Source organism: Ambystoma mexicanum, chromosome 3p (genome assembly GCF_040938575.1).
Source record: "Ambystoma mexicanum isolate Mex_15411 chromosome 3p, UKY_AmexF1_1, whole genome shotgun sequence".
In the NCBI taxonomy this organism is placed as follows: domain Eukaryota; kingdom Metazoa; phylum Chordata; class Amphibia; order Caudata; family Ambystomatidae; genus Ambystoma; species Ambystoma mexicanum.
Window position 1 is genome coordinate 528,909,177 of NC_090925.1, and position 18,715 is coordinate 528,927,891.

Sequence of the window (18,715 nt, forward strand, 5' to 3'; positions counted from 1 at the left end):
ATATATATATATATATATATATATATATATATATATATATATATATATATTACACGGCCACGGTAGTTATTGTTAAGTTGCTGGTTCCATAGGAAGAGCACTTTTTGGGCAGCTTCTAACTTCGCTCTCCCTGGACGAATCCTCACCAAACTTTGCAAACGTATATGGCCCACTCTGAATTTTTTTGCAAAGTTTGGTGGGGTTTGGTCCAAGGGGGGTAAAGTTATAGGGGAGGTCCCAAAACGTCTTTTTTCCCATAGACTGAATGGGGGAAAACTTTGCGCACGCCTACAGCCCAAACCACTAGACGGAAATTTGCAGCGGCAGCAGTGGCTTGGTCCCGAAAGCGTGCTTTTGTAAATTTGGTGAAAATCCATCCAGTACTTTTCTTCAAAACGATGAAAAAGTAGGTCGTGAAAAATGAGTGATATCTATGTCCGCTCCACGGTCGCACTTCCCTGTTTGCTCCGCGGATAAGAAATCGATTGGCTAATCTGTAACATCATGTCCACGGACATGTGGTGCTTTCACTGATTGGTTGTGGAACAGCGTGAAGTGCGTCAGATTTCTTCGCTGCCTCCGCCATATTTTGTTCATGTTTTGGTGTACACGGACATCGCCGGTAACACATACAAAACAAGACACTAATGCACTTGTTACAATTATGAAATACTGTTTCCGAAGGTGAGCTTTACTTAGGTTGGAATGGAATGTGGCTGCGGAAAATTGAAAAAGTGGTGTTTTCTTGCCACCAAATTCATACGGTAAAGGGGAAGTTGGTGCTCAATGCACGGCGACCAATGCCTGCATCTTTGTTACAATGTTTTCAAATTAATATTGAAGTTGGACTGGCGTCCTATGTTTTGAAATCTGCGGCGGCCACCTGCAGTATTTGATGGAAACAGTGGTTTACGCGGCGTATGGGAGTAGCGGTTCTCATGAAAGGATGCTCATATGTTGTTGCAAAGTGAGAATGTATTTGCCTTCTGAGTGAAGGTCAGTTGATTTGTTATTTTGGTTGCAAGCTCAGTAGACCCACGCATCCAAGTCAATTCATAAGGGGCTATTGTTTTTTGACCGTGAGCAAAAGGGAAAGTTTAAAAGCTATGCAAGGAATGAAAGCTTATAAAAAAAATACTATTTGATAAGGTTATATTTTAAGAACGTTTGTAAGGAACATGAAATATCAGTTCACAAAGATTCCTTGATGCAAACAGTTTGCTGTCTGACTTTGGCAAAAATAATGAAGGCTGTCAAGATGATGTGAGTTTAATTTTGATGACTGCACACTAATTATGACAATGTAACTGAAGTATTATATTTTTGTAATTTTCCTCCAATAACAAAGAGTGTACATTGTTCATGTTTTCAGGCTAAGACTAGAGTGACCGTTATTTCTTTTTCTTTGAAATGTAATGCTTACCCACATAGCTTTGTGTATCAGTTTGCACGTTCTTTTGGTCTTGTGCAACAGTACGCCATGTCATTTTTTTCTGGCTTGTCCATTCATGCAGCCCCCATAACTGAACTACCATCTCACTGTGTAGTTGCTGTTTATCTGCGTTTGTAGTCATTATATGTACCCATGATCAACTCTAATATTTCTTTAAAATGTCATGTTTGGCCACTTACATTTGTGTAGTATTTTCCACAATCTTTTTGTCTGTTTTGGAAATTTTTCCTAAAGGTTGGGTATTGACACAGATTTTCTCTTATGTTTTCTGCCTAGCTACATTTTGCGGTACTGTGCTTACACTAACACCTAGGACATAAAATATGACACCACAAATGTCATTGATGACATCACTGATGACATCACATGTACATTTACTTTTCAGACGAGGGGTTGTGAATATAATTTTAGCAAAAAAATATCAGGGACTATCGGGACATGTGTAATAAAGTACATACTTCATCACGCAATGTAGTGTTGTAAAGAAAATTCCATTGCAGTGTTCTTTCTAGTACAGGAACCTACTCATACAGAAATGTAGGTATTGACTGCAGCATACACCAAAGAGGTGCTAATTTTGTACTTTCCAAAGTTGTATAATAAAAAGGTGAATGTTTCCGTATCACACTTTTGTGGTCTGTGAAACATGTACTAAGTTGCTAATAATGCATCACTTACTACATATATCTAGTACTACACACAAAACATAAATAAACTACAATGCATACAAAGATGGAGAGTAAAGTAAGCATACAAGAGGGAGTATCATTAGCAACTGTGTATAATCTACATGATTGCATTCACGCACATAAATGATTTCCGTGTTTCAGGCCTGCTTCTTCCACTGTATATGTACATCAAACGCTGCAATTAAATTCTAAAGAAAGGAGTGTAAGAAGATGTGAGACTAGCAACATTAATAAATGTAATACTTTTTGAAAGTGAAGCTTCTGACTGTCAGTAAATAAACCCACCTGGCCTAGATATGGCAGTGAACAAAACGAAGGGGCTACACATCTGATGTTATCAGTGATGTCATCAATGACATTTGTAATGTCATCTTTGATGTCCTGGGTGTTAGTGTTAGCAGTGCACAGTAGTGCGGGCAGTTATGGTTGCTTAGCCTACCATAACGGTCAAATTTCAGGGATTTTTCTATTGTACTTTGAACCATAATGTCACGTTTGTAAAGTTTTTTTAGTAAATTTCACAGGTTGTTAGTAGTGCCACTTAACCATAACGTCCCTCTAACAAAGTTTTTTCTAGTGATAGTGGCTGTGTAGTTATGGTTAAGTTGCTATTCCCAGAGGATGAGCACTTTTTGGGCGGCTTATAGCTTCACTCCCCCTGGACGAATTCACATCAAACCTTGCAAAAAAAGTATATTGTCCACTCTGAGTTTTCCTGCAAATATTGGTGAGGTTTGGTCCAGGGGGTGCAAAGTTATAGGGGGTCCCAAAATGTCTTTTTTCCCATAGACTGAATGGGGAAAAAACTTTGCTCACGCCTACAGTCCAAACCGCTGGACGGATTTTCACCAAATTTGTGGCAGGAGCAGCGGCTTGGTCCCGAAAGTGTGCTTTTGTAAATTTGGTGAAAATCCGTCCAGTAGTTGTTTTTAAAAAAGACCAAAAACTAGGACACAAAAAAATGAGTGATCTCTATGTCCGCTCCGTGGACACACTTCCCTGTTCGCTCCGCATACAGTGTCCTGATTGGCTGAGCAACTTGCGTCATGTCCGCGGACATGCAACGTCTTTGCTGATTGGATGGCGAAGAGCGTGGAGTGCGTCAGATTTTTTGGGAATGCCCGCCATCTTGTATCCTCGGACATCCGCGGACAGTGCAGTGACAAATGGTGGACAAATACAATTTTGGCAAGCGCGTTGGCGTGTAAGACTGTTTGGGGAGGGTGGTGGAGTAATAAATGGGCCAAATGTTGTATTTATTTAGGTGGCAGGCGCCTCTGTTGTGTACGTGGTGCCTGCAGACAGCCGCGCTGTCCTTGATCTCCGTAATTGATCAAAATGGGGGTGTCCTAAGGACACGGTACCTGTCCGTGTTGTCCGCAGGCAAGTTGAAACTGTTCTAAGAACACACACGGTGTCCGGGATGTCCATAATTAAACAAAAAAGAGGTATCCTAAGGACAGTATACCTGTCCGTGTTGTCCGCAGGCAAGTTGAAACTGTTCTAAGAACACAAACGGTGTCCAGGATGTCCGTAATTAAACAAAAATGGAGGTGTCCTAAGGACCCTCTATGTCCGTACTTTTTGCAGGCAAGGTGAAACTGTTCTAAGAACACACACGGTGTCCGGGATGTCCGTAATTAAACAAAAATGGAGGTGTCCTAAGGACAGCATACCTGTCCGTGTTGTCCTCAGGCAAGTTGAAACTGTTCTAAGAACACACACGGTGTCCGGGATGTCTGTAATTAAACACAAATGGAGGTGTCCTAAGGACCCTATACCTGCCCGTACTGTTCGCAGGCATGGTGAAACTGTTCTAAGAACACACACGGTGTCCGGGATGTCTGTAATTAAACAGAAATGGAGGTGCCCTAAGGACAGTATACCTGTCCGTGTTGTCCGCAGGCAAGTTGAAACTGTTCTAAGAACGCACACGGTGTCCGGGATGTCCGTAATTAAACAAAAATGGAGGTGTCCTAAGGACACTATAACTGTCTGTACTGTTCGCAGGCAATTTGAAACTGTTCTACAAATTGCCCATATGGCATAGTTAAAATGTTTGATTCTATGGGTGTGCTCTATGGGTGTGATATGCTGTGTTGGTTGTGGCCAGGGCCTAGAGTCTTGGGTGCATAGGCCATGCACCCAAGACTCTAGGCCCTGTCCACAACCACCGCAGCATATCACACCCATAGATCACCCCATGGAATCAAATATGTATGAAATATTTGCAAATCTACAGTTTATGCAGTGATTGATTTGTATAGTTTGTATGTGATGTTTTGGCTACATCATGCCATTAAGATTGTAGAGTTTGGTAACAAGCCTTGCAGTATAACATATCCATGGAAGTAAACATTTTACATACCTGTCCATGTTGTCCGCAGGCAAGTTGGAACTTTTCTAAGAGAATGTGCGGTGTCTGGGATGTCCGTAATTAAACAAAAATGGGGGTGTCCTAAGGACACTATACCTGTCCGTACTGTCGCAGGCAAGTTGAAACTGGTCTAAGGACGGACACGGTATCCGGGATGTCCGTAATCAGTCAAAATGGGGGTGTCCTAAGGACATGATACCTGTCTGTGCTGTCCGCAGGCAAGTTCAAACTGTCCTAAGAACACTTGCAGTGTCTGCGGACATAAAAAATGCCCATATGGCTTGGTTAAAATGTTTGATTCTATGGGTGTGATCTATGGGTGTGATATGCTGCGGTGGTTGTGGCCAGGGCATAGAGTCTTGGGTGCATGCAGTGGTTGTGGTCAGGGCATAGAGTCTTGGGTGCAAGACCAAAGTTATAAGCAGTGAAATTATAAGTCACCATGGGTGTGATATGCTGCGGTGGTTGTGGCCGGGGCCTAGAGTCTTGGGTGTAGGCCGAAGACCAAAGTTATATGCACTGTTTGCTGCAAAGGTTGTGTTATGGCGCAGTATTTATGAGTTGTATTTATTGTAATATACTTACTGTTTGGTTTGGTAACTGGAGTACATATATTCTTTGTCAATTTCTGTGATGAAAGAAATGATCATGTTAGTATTGGTAGTTTGTAAGGACTTATAACATTGAATAATAGACATTCTTTATTCATTTCGACCCTCATATTTAGTAGATTACAAACCAGTGTACTGTGCAATTTGCTCAGTTTCTGTGTTTGTTTTTCAAATCATTGTGTCTGTGGGGAAAAAAAATCCATGTCGGATTAAAAAAAAAACTTTTTTTGTTATGCTACAGTCTGTTTGTTTTCAGTGTTCTCTTTTTGTTTCTGGCTAATGTTCCATCTGTTAGCTTGTTGCAGATTTTTGGAGCAGTTAGATACCTGTTGGCATATTCTAACTCTTTATTTCTTGTTATAATTTAGTGGTATTCATTTATCTGTTTGGTTGTTATAGAATCTTGGGGCAGTTAGATACCTGTTGGCGTATTCTAACAGTTTATAGTTTTTTTAATTGAAGTTTTATTAATGTTTAAGTACAGATTAGTTATTAAATTTTGGTTTTAAGAAGATTAAATAAGCGTTTGTAAGATTTGCTGGTAATCTCTGCTTTAGAGTAATGGTACTATCATTACATTCGAACCATCCACATTTCTTTTTAATATATGCAGTCTAGTGACCTGCATTGGTTGTGGCTCCTACGTGGTAGATTATACCTATTGTTGTGAAGGTTTTCTTACCAAGTGATACTTGACCATGTGTGAATCCAGTCAGCTCGCAGTTGTTTTTGGTACCATCTGCATTGTAATATAGAAGCATTAGTATTACGTATTTAGTATGTGTTTGTATTAGTAAGGTGGAGCGATTATCTGAATTGCGGGTAGTCCATAATCTACCATGGTTTGCATTTCGTACAAGTTGCTGAAATGGAACGGATTCACAATTAGGTATGGATACATACACAAAGCGCTCATTAGGGATTTGTTCCTGTGTCACATTGTTGCATAAAGTGCATCTATGTTTCCACATGTATGAAATCTGTAAGATTTCATTTATAGGCATGTTTTTGTTTTCCAGTACTTGTAGTAAGTACATTAGAAATTCTTGTGGATCTTCTTGTGAGTTTATAGTGAATTTCACCATTTCAGCACAGTAGTCCAATTCTTGTCTTATTCCATGAAAACTATACGTGTTGTCAGGATTGTTGGTTACATTTCTATGAAGGAATAACATTTGCAAACACAATTGGTATGTACTGTGTAAGTAAATGTTGTCAACAATTGGTGGCAATTGAAATAGAATATTCATTGCTACATTTTCGTAGCAACTTACACCAGATATATTTGAAAATTTGAATGGACTAGATAGGTCTGTGTCCAAGTCATTTTTTCGGAGTGTGTGTTGCTTCTTTGAAGAAGTACCTGAGTTACTTTGAGTAATAGGTTCTTCTTTGGTTGTGGTAATTGATTAAGTATTAGCTTCTTTTCCTCTCTTTGGAGGATTTGTAGTCAGATCCTGTTGCATTTCTGTTTGAATTAGTTTTCTTTTGCAACGTTTTCCTTTTTGTGGAACAGGATATGTTTTTAGATGGGGGTGTATAGTGAACATAGTCTATTGTATTCTAAAATGCAAGTAATATCAGTGTTTACTTTACTTGCATCAAAGTTGATGACAAGTAGACCGTGAAGTGTACGTAAGCGTGATAGTGCTAAGTAGCTCATGCCTTCATTAAAGACTGTGCGACCAACATCTTTCAATGCTTTGTCTAGGGTAAGTCCTTGTTATTTATGAATGGTGACTGCATATGCTAGAGTTTCTCTTTGAAGAGAAGGAATCGAGCTGTTGACCGCCCTATCCTTTTTACTTCTGAAAGTTTGTCAAAGAGAATATTGACAAACTGAATGTTGTCACGTGGGTATGTTTGAAAGCCAACAACTGTACCCTGTGCTCCATTAACTAGCCTTGCTCCACGTCAAGGTTACGTTTAAGCATTACTCTACAGTTTAAGGATAATTTTAATATTTTCTCCAAACCAGCTGTGTTGGAGATATAATTTTCTAAGGTATTTAGTCTTGTTGTGGCTTGTTGACACATGGGTAGTGTAATACCATGTACGTCCAGTTTGTCTGTGGAGCAAATTTCAATTATTGGTTGCATTTCTTTTTTCAACATTGTTACATTGAATTTGGAACAGCTTGCAAGAGTTGGCATTAAGGACATACAATTGACATTTATGTGCGCTAATTGTTCCATAACATCACTAGCAAATGAGTTATGGCCATAAAGTGCATGGTGTGCCGGGTTTTTAATATTGCTTGTGCTTCTTGAGATAGTACACCAACTCTAATACTTTTTAAATTGTTGGCGTAGGTGAGGTCTGCAGACTGTCGCATGTTTTCTGTTAATTCTCTGTATTGGAAATGTTGCAAAAGGTTGACATTTCCTATACTGCCAACAGTTTTACATCAGAGTTTGTGTCCTAAGGTTTTAAAAATAGGTTCACCTTTCACTGGTGTCAATTGAAGAAGATCTCCGAAAACAATAAAGTGTTTTCCTCCAAAGAGCTCTTAGTAGTTTGTTTAAAGTACTTCTTGTAATCTGAGGTGAATCAAAGCCAACATTAGGTTGGAGAACATGCACACTTCATCTATTAGTAGCATTTTCATTTGTTTTAACAGTTCCAGTGCAGCTTCTGTAGAAAGTTTGTAATATTCTATTTGTTTTGGTGTTCTACTGGCAGGAGTAGTAATCGGTGTAAAGTGACACCGCCTATGTTGTAGGCAGTAAACGTGTGGGGACAGTTATAACAGCTGACAGTTTGTTGTTTGTCATTTGTTGAAGGAATGTTTTGCCTGAACCAGCTTCACCACTCACGTATAGTAGTATAGGTTTGTAATTTTGGCAGGCACATTCTTTATTTTCATGTTGTACACCATGTGAAATTTCTTTTGTTACTTCTTGAAAAATGCTACACTGATCATTCTTTAGTTTTGATTGTAGTATAGTTAAGTCTTCTGTATCTTCATACTGACACATGGTGTTTTCTACTTCTGTCATAGCTAATTTTGCCTCATTTGCTATGAGTGGCTGTGCCAGTGGTTCTTGGCTTCCTGTTACAGAAGGTTGACTACTGTCAGGTGTGTCCTTATCTAGTTGGGCCTGGAGTTCTTCGTGTTGCTGTTCATTGTGCAACATTGTTTTGTACTGTGTAAAGTTTACATCGGTGAAAGTGCTTTCATTTGCTTTGGAAGCGTCTTCATAGGAGTCATAGTTATCTAGTATTTCTTCTTCTTTTCTCCATGGTTTAAAGAGTAGCAGGGACATGCAATATAGTTCTTTATGTTAAGTAGTTTTTAATGACAATTGGATATGATTAATTAAGCTTGGTTTGGTAAGTTTTATTAAGCTGCCTACACAATTTGTGACTCTGTATCTACATTTTGTTTCATTGGGTTGTATATTATTTTTGTATGTGAAGATTTGGGCTATGTGGTATAGACACATGGTTTCCAAAGTGGTACTTCTGTTTGGGTAGTATGTGTCTAGTCAATTGTTTTTCAAAATGTCTTGGCTGTTGGGATCATTTTTGGCTATTGTTTCTATGTCATTGTATGATTTGAGAACTCTTTTTCTAGATTTAGCAGGACCAAGACTTAGCCATACTATATTTTCAGATTTTTCATACAAAGCAGTACTGGTTAAACAATCTGCAGCTTCACAGCAACCACATTCTCTATGGGAGAGCATTACAATTTCTGAGACAGTGTTTTGTCTGATGACAGGTCATTCCAGATGTCTTGAAGCTCTGTTTTTTCTGCTTTGGTTAAGTAGGCTGTAACATATCATGCAACTGCAGTGGAATTGTCTGCAATGTACTGCACGTCTATGTTTGCATTCCACAATAGGGCAATTATTGCATTTTTATCATTGATATATTTTGCTTCTTCTGTTCTTTTTATGTAATATGTATTTTTAGGTGATATACCTTTAACACTATGTCTAACTGAAGACATGAAGTTGTTCACTTCACCTGTTTCTGTAACCGGTCTAGGTAAACCAAAGCAGCATTTGGTGTAGTGTTTCCCTTTCTTTTTGCATTTGCGATGACAATACTTGCCACATTTGTGTCTTTGAAATTGTACAATTTGTGCATGAAGATCACTATTTGTTGCTTCTGATGGAATTTCACAAGTGACATATTTTTCGATAAACTGTAACACAGAATCATCACTGTCGTGACCAAATTTAGGAGCATCTTTAATCCATAAAAGCATGTGGATATGTGGTGCTCCTCTGGCTTGGTATTCTTTTCTCCGAAAGAAGTGTTGCACTTCTTTGAGTGGAGGAACAGTTTTAATACAAATGATGTGTAGCATAGCAATGAAGCGATGATGGAAATATCTTGAAACATTAACAGGATCTAGAGAGGTGTTAGTGCATCTATGTTTGTTTTGTTTTTGTTTGATATGCATAGGAAATCATGTAGATCTTCCCATGCATATTCTGCACAACTTAAAGTAACAAACCAAGTGGGTGGGCCAAGGTTTCTTATCATACAACGTACATCTTCTTGACGTTGGAACCAGTACTCTTTCGTACCACGCATGTTTGTTACCAGATTTGTAATGCTTGATTGTAAAACCTCATCTTTTTCTTGCACTTTTTGTAGTAATTGCACAGCTGACATATTTTGAAAGTGGGTTCCTGATTTTAATGTGTGTGCAACTCCGTAACATAGAGTTGCTAGCTCACTTTCAAAGAGTAGGTAGAATATGTATTCCACATTTAGTCTAAATCTGGGATCTTCAGAATACATCTGTAACGAGCGGTATGATGATGCTGTTATTTGAACAGGTCTATTATCGTACCTTCCTTCTTTGCCAGTAGGAAAGAGTAGAGGAAAAGCACATGCATCTATACTTTCTTTCCCATATGCTGATTGGTCATCCTTACGTTTGTCGCATTTGGTACGTTTCTAGTGCATCTTCTATGGTGTCATTAGAATGTAATGGATGAATTGTATAATGGTCTAAAATGTTGGATACTGAAGCAGGATCTAGAAGTTAAAATTGACCAGTTTCTGGTGACTCTTGAATTATTTCAGTTGTTTCCCTTAAGTTTTCTTCAATATTTATTTCTTTGTAGTATTCATTATTGTCTTTTAGATATTGCAAGGCTTGTCTAACTTTATTTAAGTCTACCAGTAGTTGCCAATTTTTTTATTTTTTGTAGGTACGCCATTTACTAAGACAATTAAAGATTGCTCTATTGGACGTTGCACTCTCAGAGTGTGCACATTTCCTTTTAGATCTAATGGTAAATATACTACTTTGTCACAAATGCCTTTCACCAATTCAGAGGGAGGGAATTTTGCTGTTTTTGGTTGAAGGTGTATTATTGCTTAAAATGGGTGCACTGTTTGAATTATGATGCTCTCATATAAATTGAGTTGTTGCAGGGGTTTTGGTAGTGGGAATAATTCTACATTATTTGTGATAGCACGTGATGGAGTTTGATTGTTGTCAAGTTTTGTAGTGCAGTAACTGCAAAGTGTTAAGGGGTCAGTTATTTAGTATTTGTTTTCTGCTATAAGGTAGAGAGCTAATTCAAACCATTTGGAATCTTCATTATCTTCTATTTTGTATGTTATGTCTATAGTTTTTGTGTTACTTTTATAAAAAGTTCAGCGGCAACACAGACACACATGGTTTGGTACTTCAGCAGATGTACTTTTGAATTTTAGTATTTCATTTTTGTATGTGTGTAGTAGAAGGTTGCCATGTGCAGAATTGATGCTAGTCTGTTGTAAAGCTATTGCATTTTGTAAGTGGTTTACACTTCCAAAATATTTCCTCTGGATATGGTTGATGTCTTTGAGTAGGTCTTTGACTGTACCATGTAGAAGATTGTTATTTAAATTGGCTAGTGCTAAAGCAGGACTGTTAGCATAGTACAGTTTACAGACTAGATTTCTTATAGTTGAATGATGTATTGATATAATTTTGATATGATGGAAGCTGCTTTTACAAATAGTTCCTGGAATGCAGGCCAATGAATGTCCTTGCAGTCCTGTGTATTTACGCACTGGACAAGTATCCATATTTTGCAGCAGTTTTATTTTGATTTTGTCTTTGCCTTTCACATATTGATTGAGGAATTGGCGTAAAGATTTGAACGATTTTTTGGCAATGTTACACATTGACGTGCATGGCCATTTGTATACTGGATGTTCTAGTTCAGTCAAATGGAGAATTGTTACTGAGTTTCTGGGGATATTTTTGTAAGTAGTATTTCTTGTTCCATTATGGTATTATTAAGTTTTTCATAACCTCGTCCACTGTTATGGATGGCAATTGTGTTTGTTTGATTTTGTTTGTATGCTTCTTCATTGAAATATGGTTCCGTGCTTGTGGTGTGACTCCATTCACCTCCACAGATATTTAAGAAGTTATTTTTGTTGACATTCCGTTTAATGACAAGCCTTTTCTGTAATTTAGTACTTAGTTTTGTTAGTGGTTTCATTCTGTTTAACACTAAAATAAATAACTTTCTTTTGAGAAGGATTGCGCTGTCTATCAAAGCTTCTAAGATTAATTTTCTACTGTAGTTTTTAAGGGTTGTGCATGATTTGTCTTCTGTTTTTATAAGATTCGGAAGGACTCTGTGGCTGAACAATTTTGCTAATATACTTTTCTTGGTATGGTTACTCCCTACTATATCAACATTTATAGGAGCGGTTTTAGCAGTAGTGGTAGCGCATTTCTGTTAATCATTTTCTGTTTTCTTTTACATTCTGATAGGAGAGGCAAAGTTTCTGTACTGGAAGATTGTTTTGTTTTGCTAAATGACTGTATTAGCTGTTTTGTTTGAATTTTTTGTACAAACTCTGATAGAGATGGATGCTTATTTTGGACATTTTTATTTTTATTTGCTCTATTTCTGTGTTGCTTTCTACAGACTTACTTTCTGATAGGCATTCTGTGGGGTCTGTTGAAACAAGAAAATAGAAGGTATGGGTTGGGCTGTTGTGCAATGTATGTTTGCTGTATGCATGTGTGTCTGAGCATGATGGTAAATATGTATCTGGTGGTGTGTGATTGTGCATTGGGCAGCTACAATTAGTTGGGAAGGCTATTCTTCTATTTGTGTGTTATTATAATGCGGTTCAGATGACAGTAGAAAGTGAGCTAGTGGAGAGGAAAAGCACTAATAGGAAATCAAATGGTATAAAATTAAAACAATTCTTTGTTTTGTAATACTAATATTCTAGGGGCTGAGTTATGTTATTTGTGCTCCGAAAAAGGGGATTTGTATGCCATTCTGCGTGCTAATCCCTGATTAATAAATGGTGATTTGTGGGGAGAATGGTGCACAAATCTTCGTTTTTTTGGTTCACAAATTACATTAATCACCCGCACAGTGTGTTTGAGTAACACATTTTAACAACAAGAGGATACATATAACATTATACCAGTAACAGTGGAAGCAATTTAAAATTGAGAATCAGACCAAGAAAACAGTAAGTGGAGCAATTAAACTGAAGGGGAGAAGGATAGTAGTGCAGTAGAAGTGAGAGCGAGGGTGGGCTGGGGAAGAGGAGGAGTAGGGAAACAGATGGGGTTAAGGGTGAGAATGGGGGGGTGGAGGGAGATGATTAAGGAGATAAGGCAAGGAAGAGGGGCAAGAAGGTGGGAGGGGTTTCATGGTAGGGAATGGAGAAGGGGAGATTTGTAGAAAGTGCAGAATGAGGAAAAGGCAGGAATAGAGTGGAGTGAGAGAGGTAGGGAGTTCCAGTGCAGGGGGGCTAGGAGATGGAAGGAGCGAAAACGGGATGTGGCACAAGGGGAAGGAGGAACAGTGAGAAGAAAGTGGTCAGCAGAGTGAAGGGAGTGGGAGGCAGTGTAGAAAGAGAGGAGAGAGGAGAACTAAGGGGGAGCAAGATTGTGGCGAGATTTAAAGACTAGGCAGAGAAACTAAGGTAGTATTGTACTTACTCTTTTTTGTGGAATGAGCAGGTTATTTTTTAGTTGGTGTTTGTAGTTCAGTTATTGCTGTTTTCCAGGAGAGTGGTCTTCACTGCAATTGTAAAAGAAAGAAATTAGTAATTTTGTGTGTTTATAGCAGTGATGTTAATTGAGAGGTTCATTTTTATGTCTTTGTAGTAGTATTCTTGTTTGATTTCTGAATATAGTGTATGCAAGCAGTTTCATTTGACTATGGGCAGCCTTTATATTTTATTTATGTTATGTTAGTTCAACATTCTTTGCAAATGAGTAGAATTTTAAGTGTATGAACTTCACTTGTTTTTTTTAAAGCTGTGTTAAAGAATGTTAGGAGAAAGAAGAAATAATGTTATATTTATTTTGCAATTTTTATTAGGTAAATGGCAGAAACTGTATAGAAAAGCATGGAATATATTTATTTGTGAAGCTGTGGGTAATAAAGTAGAAGGATGTGATTTACAGGTAGTGGTGTTATTGCAGCTGGTAGCATTTCAATTTTACTGGCTGTGTCCAATTTTATGATACACTACTAAGTGTTTTTCCACAATTATATTGTTATTTCTTCCATCTTCTAATATTATAATTTTTTAGATAGGTGTGTGTGTGTAAAAGAAAAATTAGATAGCAGACAGGTTTGGAAGTGACAGTTGATTATAGCAGATGGAAAAAATGACAATAAGTTAATTTTATAGGTTATACAGGTTAAGTGGATGTTACTCTGTTTATATGCATTTTTAAGAGTTGTACATGTACTGTGTAGATAATATGCATAGCTGTAGTTTGTATTCATGCATGCGGATATGCATGCAGCTGCAAGTAGAAATCTTGGAGACTTGTAGAGTAGTTTTTGTAGTAGGTGCTTTCCAATGATATGAGACTTGTACTCAGAATGATCAACAGTGCATTTGAAGTGCTGAACTCTGATGATGGAGTTAGATGTAGAGGTCTGGGATGTGATTGGTGGATGGCTGTGTGACTGCTTAGCTGTATCCAATGAGGGAATGGCACAGAAAGTGATGTGGAAAGGGTAGAAGGGCTGCCTAAGAGTTACGTGGTCCGCAGACACCACGGCTGTTTGCGGACAGGGCGGCCACATCCAGGGTTTTCCAGTAAATGCAGCATGGAAAGGGGACTGTATGGATCAGCCAATCAGATGTTGAGGTTGTGGATTTGTGTTGAAAGAGACAGTGAAGATGGCAGAGGTGGAGAAAGTCAGGGTGTTGGTGCTTGGAGATATGTTTGTGCATGGTTTAAAGCAGTATGCTCAATGCAGGCATGTGGAAAATAATTTTGATGTTAAAGGAGTTGAGGTGGTGTGGTGCACTGTGCCTGACTGCAATGTACAGGGAGTTGTACAAGTTTGTAAAGATATGAGCAGGATGAACAGTCCGCAGGTGGTAGTTTTGCATTATGGAGTATTCCATTTGGGCTATGTCAGTGCCCCTACTTTGTTGGAAGATTTGGAACACTTGGTTCAAGCAGTAATGAACATCCTTCCAAATTACAAAGTATTTTTTTCTGGATTAGTACCTAGGGCAATATGGGACAATCGTTCTGTTTTTTTGTCCTCAGCAAAACATTGCTTGGTGTGCAATCAATCAAGGCATGTGTGCTTTCATGCTTAGAGCTGGTATGTTCTTCTGTAATAATGAGAAGATTTATTCCAGTAATGCTGTTCATTTTGAAGAAGATGTATTTCCTTATCTTTTTGGGAAAATGCAATTCTGTTTTGGAGTATAAGTGTTTCTTTGGAGAAGGTTATGTCAATATATTAGTAGTAAAGTAAGGAATGAATTTACAAAATAACAGGTGTTTGTCAAGCATCTGCAAAAAAACCTAAAGAAAAACAGCTCTTTTCAGAGCCAACCTCAAAGGGGAAATGGTGCACATTATTTACATTTACATTCAGCATGCTCAGATTTTTGATATGTCCGCGGACATGGCGGTAGTCTGCGGACACTGCGTATTACATACGGGGAGTTTGGCGTGGAGAGGCATGCAAAGGAGAATGAGCAGAGCAACTGATTGGTGAGTAAAGTTTAGTGGGTGTGTTGTGTAAGGAGAGAGTTTGTCAGAAAGTATTTTTCCTGATAGAAGAACAGATAGCTATTGGTTAGAGGTGCATACAGAACGCTGTGGAGTAGCTGCAGATCTTGGATTCCCTCATGTGGAAGTGCACTGGCATGGGGTGTGTGGAATGAAGTGGCTGGACTTGGTACCTCTCTGTGCTAGTTTGGAGACAGAGCTTCATCCAGACATAATTATAAGACATAATTATAATTCATTGTGGAGGGAACAGTTTAGGACATGTGTCAGGAATTTCTTTCAATTTGTGATGAAAGAAGGACTTGGGAAGGTCATGGACATGTTTCCAAAATTCCCAAGTAATATTTTCTTGTATTGCGCAGAGACAAATGTGGCTGCGTTCTTCTCCATTTGGTCCACAAATGGAGAAAGCATATTATGTTTCGTAGCACATACATTTTTTGCAGAGATGGAGTTCATCTTACTTATGCTGGTAATCAGATTTTTTCTGAGAAATGTACAAAATGCATTGCGACCTTTTGTGTTATTACATCCATCCAATTTGTAGTAGGTTTTGACTATTTCAAGTTTTTGAAACACAAAAAACCACCACCAAAAGGCTCTTTTCAGAGCCACCACTTCCTCCCAGAGAAAAGTACAATGGTTTTGATAGGGCAGCACCGAACATTTTAGATGTCCGCGGACTGTCCGCACACTTCTAAAAAATGCACAGGGCCCTGCTCCATTTATTTGTCAGTTATATTTTTAGACTGTGAAAGGCGGCTCTGAAAAGAGCCTTTTTTTTACACACAACCCACTAGGAGAGGAGGGGAAAGGAAGGTAAGGGGGGATACCAACCACAGGGATAAGAAAGGGCAGGTGGAGAGAGGAAGATATAGGGTGGGCCTTACTTAGGTAGTAGGCAGGTCTTCTCGTGCTCTGAGACCGCAGTCTCAAAAGTACTTCGAAGTCCCTTCTCCCTGCAGAGTACTGCGTCGCAGTACATACACAAAACTGTGATCCTCGAAAGGTAAGGGTCATCAGCATTGTGAATGGTCTGTGAGGCAGCTGGAGGGATGCGCTCTCCCACAGGCGTGTCTCTTGTGGTGAGAGGAGCAGAAACGGAGGATGTTATAGAGGAACTCAACCTACTACATTCCTCACAAGGTAAAACCTTGTGAACGGCCCCACTGTGGGACGACCTTAGGTGTTGCTTCATAGTTGTCATACCAAAGCAGTACGAACCAGGCCTCCCGCGACTCAGCACCATATTGCATTGGTTGCAGGTGACCTTGTTCACACGCGCCTTGGGTACGTTACCATGAATGGTAAATAGCCACCACATCCAAGACTCAAGGCGCGTGCTGCTTGCAGGGACTTTCACTATCTCATCCTCATCATCCCCTTCATCCTCCTACTCTACATCCTCACGCCTGTTCCCCTCTTCATGCCCTTGGGGAGGTGGTGTTGGTGGAGGGGGTGTGCTGAGACAGATGTAGGACCAGCTGGAGCAGCAAGCATTGATGCCATCAGGTCTGATGGAAAGCAGCAGCAAGAGCAGCAAAATACCAGCCAAAGTAGACAATGCTTTGTCAGATAGCCAAAAGCACAATGAGGATGAGCTCTGGGGTGTGGCCTTTTATAGGGGTGCATGTGCATGCTTCGCGGGCACCCGCGCTGTCCACGGACAGATAGAACACTCCAAAAAGGCTCAAAAAGTTCCAAAAAGTATGTAGAAAGTCAGGGTCATTGTCTGGGACATGTGCTATGGTGAATTATTACTATTAGATACTGTGGATTGCCTGAAAAGGTACTTTTAAAATGTTCGGGGACCCGGACAGTGTCCGCAATTCAGGACACACGCTAAGCGTGGGTGCGGTCACATGATGGTGTTGCAAACATGTCCGCGAAGGGAACGGGTGTCCGCAGGACACCAAATGCATGGGAACGGTCGTGCGCATGCGTGCGGGTGTTCTACTGACAGTATTCCGGTCCTGAAACTAATTAAAAGTGTGACACAAGCGAGACGATCAGTTACAGACAGGCGCAATGTTCATAGAACTTATGGGTGTGGTGCGCATGTGCGTAGATGTTCTTCAGGCAGTACGGACAGGTATAGTGTCCTCAGGACACACCCATTTTCTTTAATTACGGACATCCCCGGACACTGCGTGTGTTCTTAGAACAGTTCCAACTCGCCTGAGGACAACACGGACAGGTATAGTGTCCCTAGGACACCCCCCATTTTGTTTCATTATGAACATCCCCAGACACCACGTGTGTTCTTAGAGCAGTTTCACCATGCGTATGAGCAGTACGGACAGGTATAGTGTCCTTAGGACACCCCCATTTTGTTTAATTATGGACATCCCCGGACACCGCGTGTGTTCTTAGAACAGTTTCACCTTGCCTACGAACAGTACGGACATGCATAGCATCCTCAGGACACCCCCATTATCTTTAATTACGGACATCCCCGGACACTGCGTGTGTTCTTAAAACAGTTTCAAATAGACTGCGTACATTACGGACAGGTATAGTGTCCTTAGGACACCCCCATTTTGTTTACTTACGAACATCCCCGGACACTGCGTGTGTTCTTAGAACAGTTTCACCTTGCCTACGAACAGTACGGACAGGCACAGTGTCCTCAGGACACCCCCATTTTGTTTATTTATGGACATCCCGGACACTGTGTGTTCTTAGAACAGTTTCAACTTGACTGTGGACATTACAGACAGGTATAGTGTCCTTAGGACACCCCATTTTGTTTATTTACGGACATCATGGACACCCGTGCTGTCTGCGGACACCCCAACTGCCTTTAAAAAAAAAGACTGAATTAAAACAGACATAATATATATTTTTTATTATATATAGATGTACAATTTATGAAAGAGAAGGGGAAGCAGAAACTGACACAAACACAGGGGAATTGTGGGTTTCAAGGGGATGGATAGGAGGAGATGAAGGGATGGAAGTCTCATCAAAATGTTTTTCTTCGTGGAGATGGTTTGAGGATAATTGACTGGGATATGGAGAGTGGGGACAGGTACATGTGGGACAATGGTATTTAATTTTTTCTTTTATGTGGTCCTCCATATAATTTTTCAAACGGTTGAAATTTGCCATGAGCATGTCCATTTTTTCTTCCATGCGTTGGAGAATCTTTTCCAATGTATCATTTGGTGTACTATTTTCAATGTTTGTATAGTCTGTTAAAAAAAATATATATGTATGTTAAGTGTACATAAAGTAATGCTTATTAATTTGGATATATATAGAGAAGTGTCTACCATTAGTATCACTATCTTCAGACATTTCCTCACGTGGGAAATTCTCCTCAAGCCATTCTAAAATACTGGACATTGCTGCGAAAAAAATATATATATTACTTTTATTGTATATAATATAGTCATTTTTGAAATATATAAGCAAAATGAAGTTTACTTACTAGCTGCTGGTAAGTTGTGTTCTTACCGGGCTGTAGATCTGCTGTCGCTCCTAGTTGTGCAATTTCTGTGAGGTAATTATGTCAGAAGCATATTGTAGTGATCTGGAACTTTGGTTGGGTATGAGTGAAATACTTTGATTGGTACATTTCACGTTGTTCAT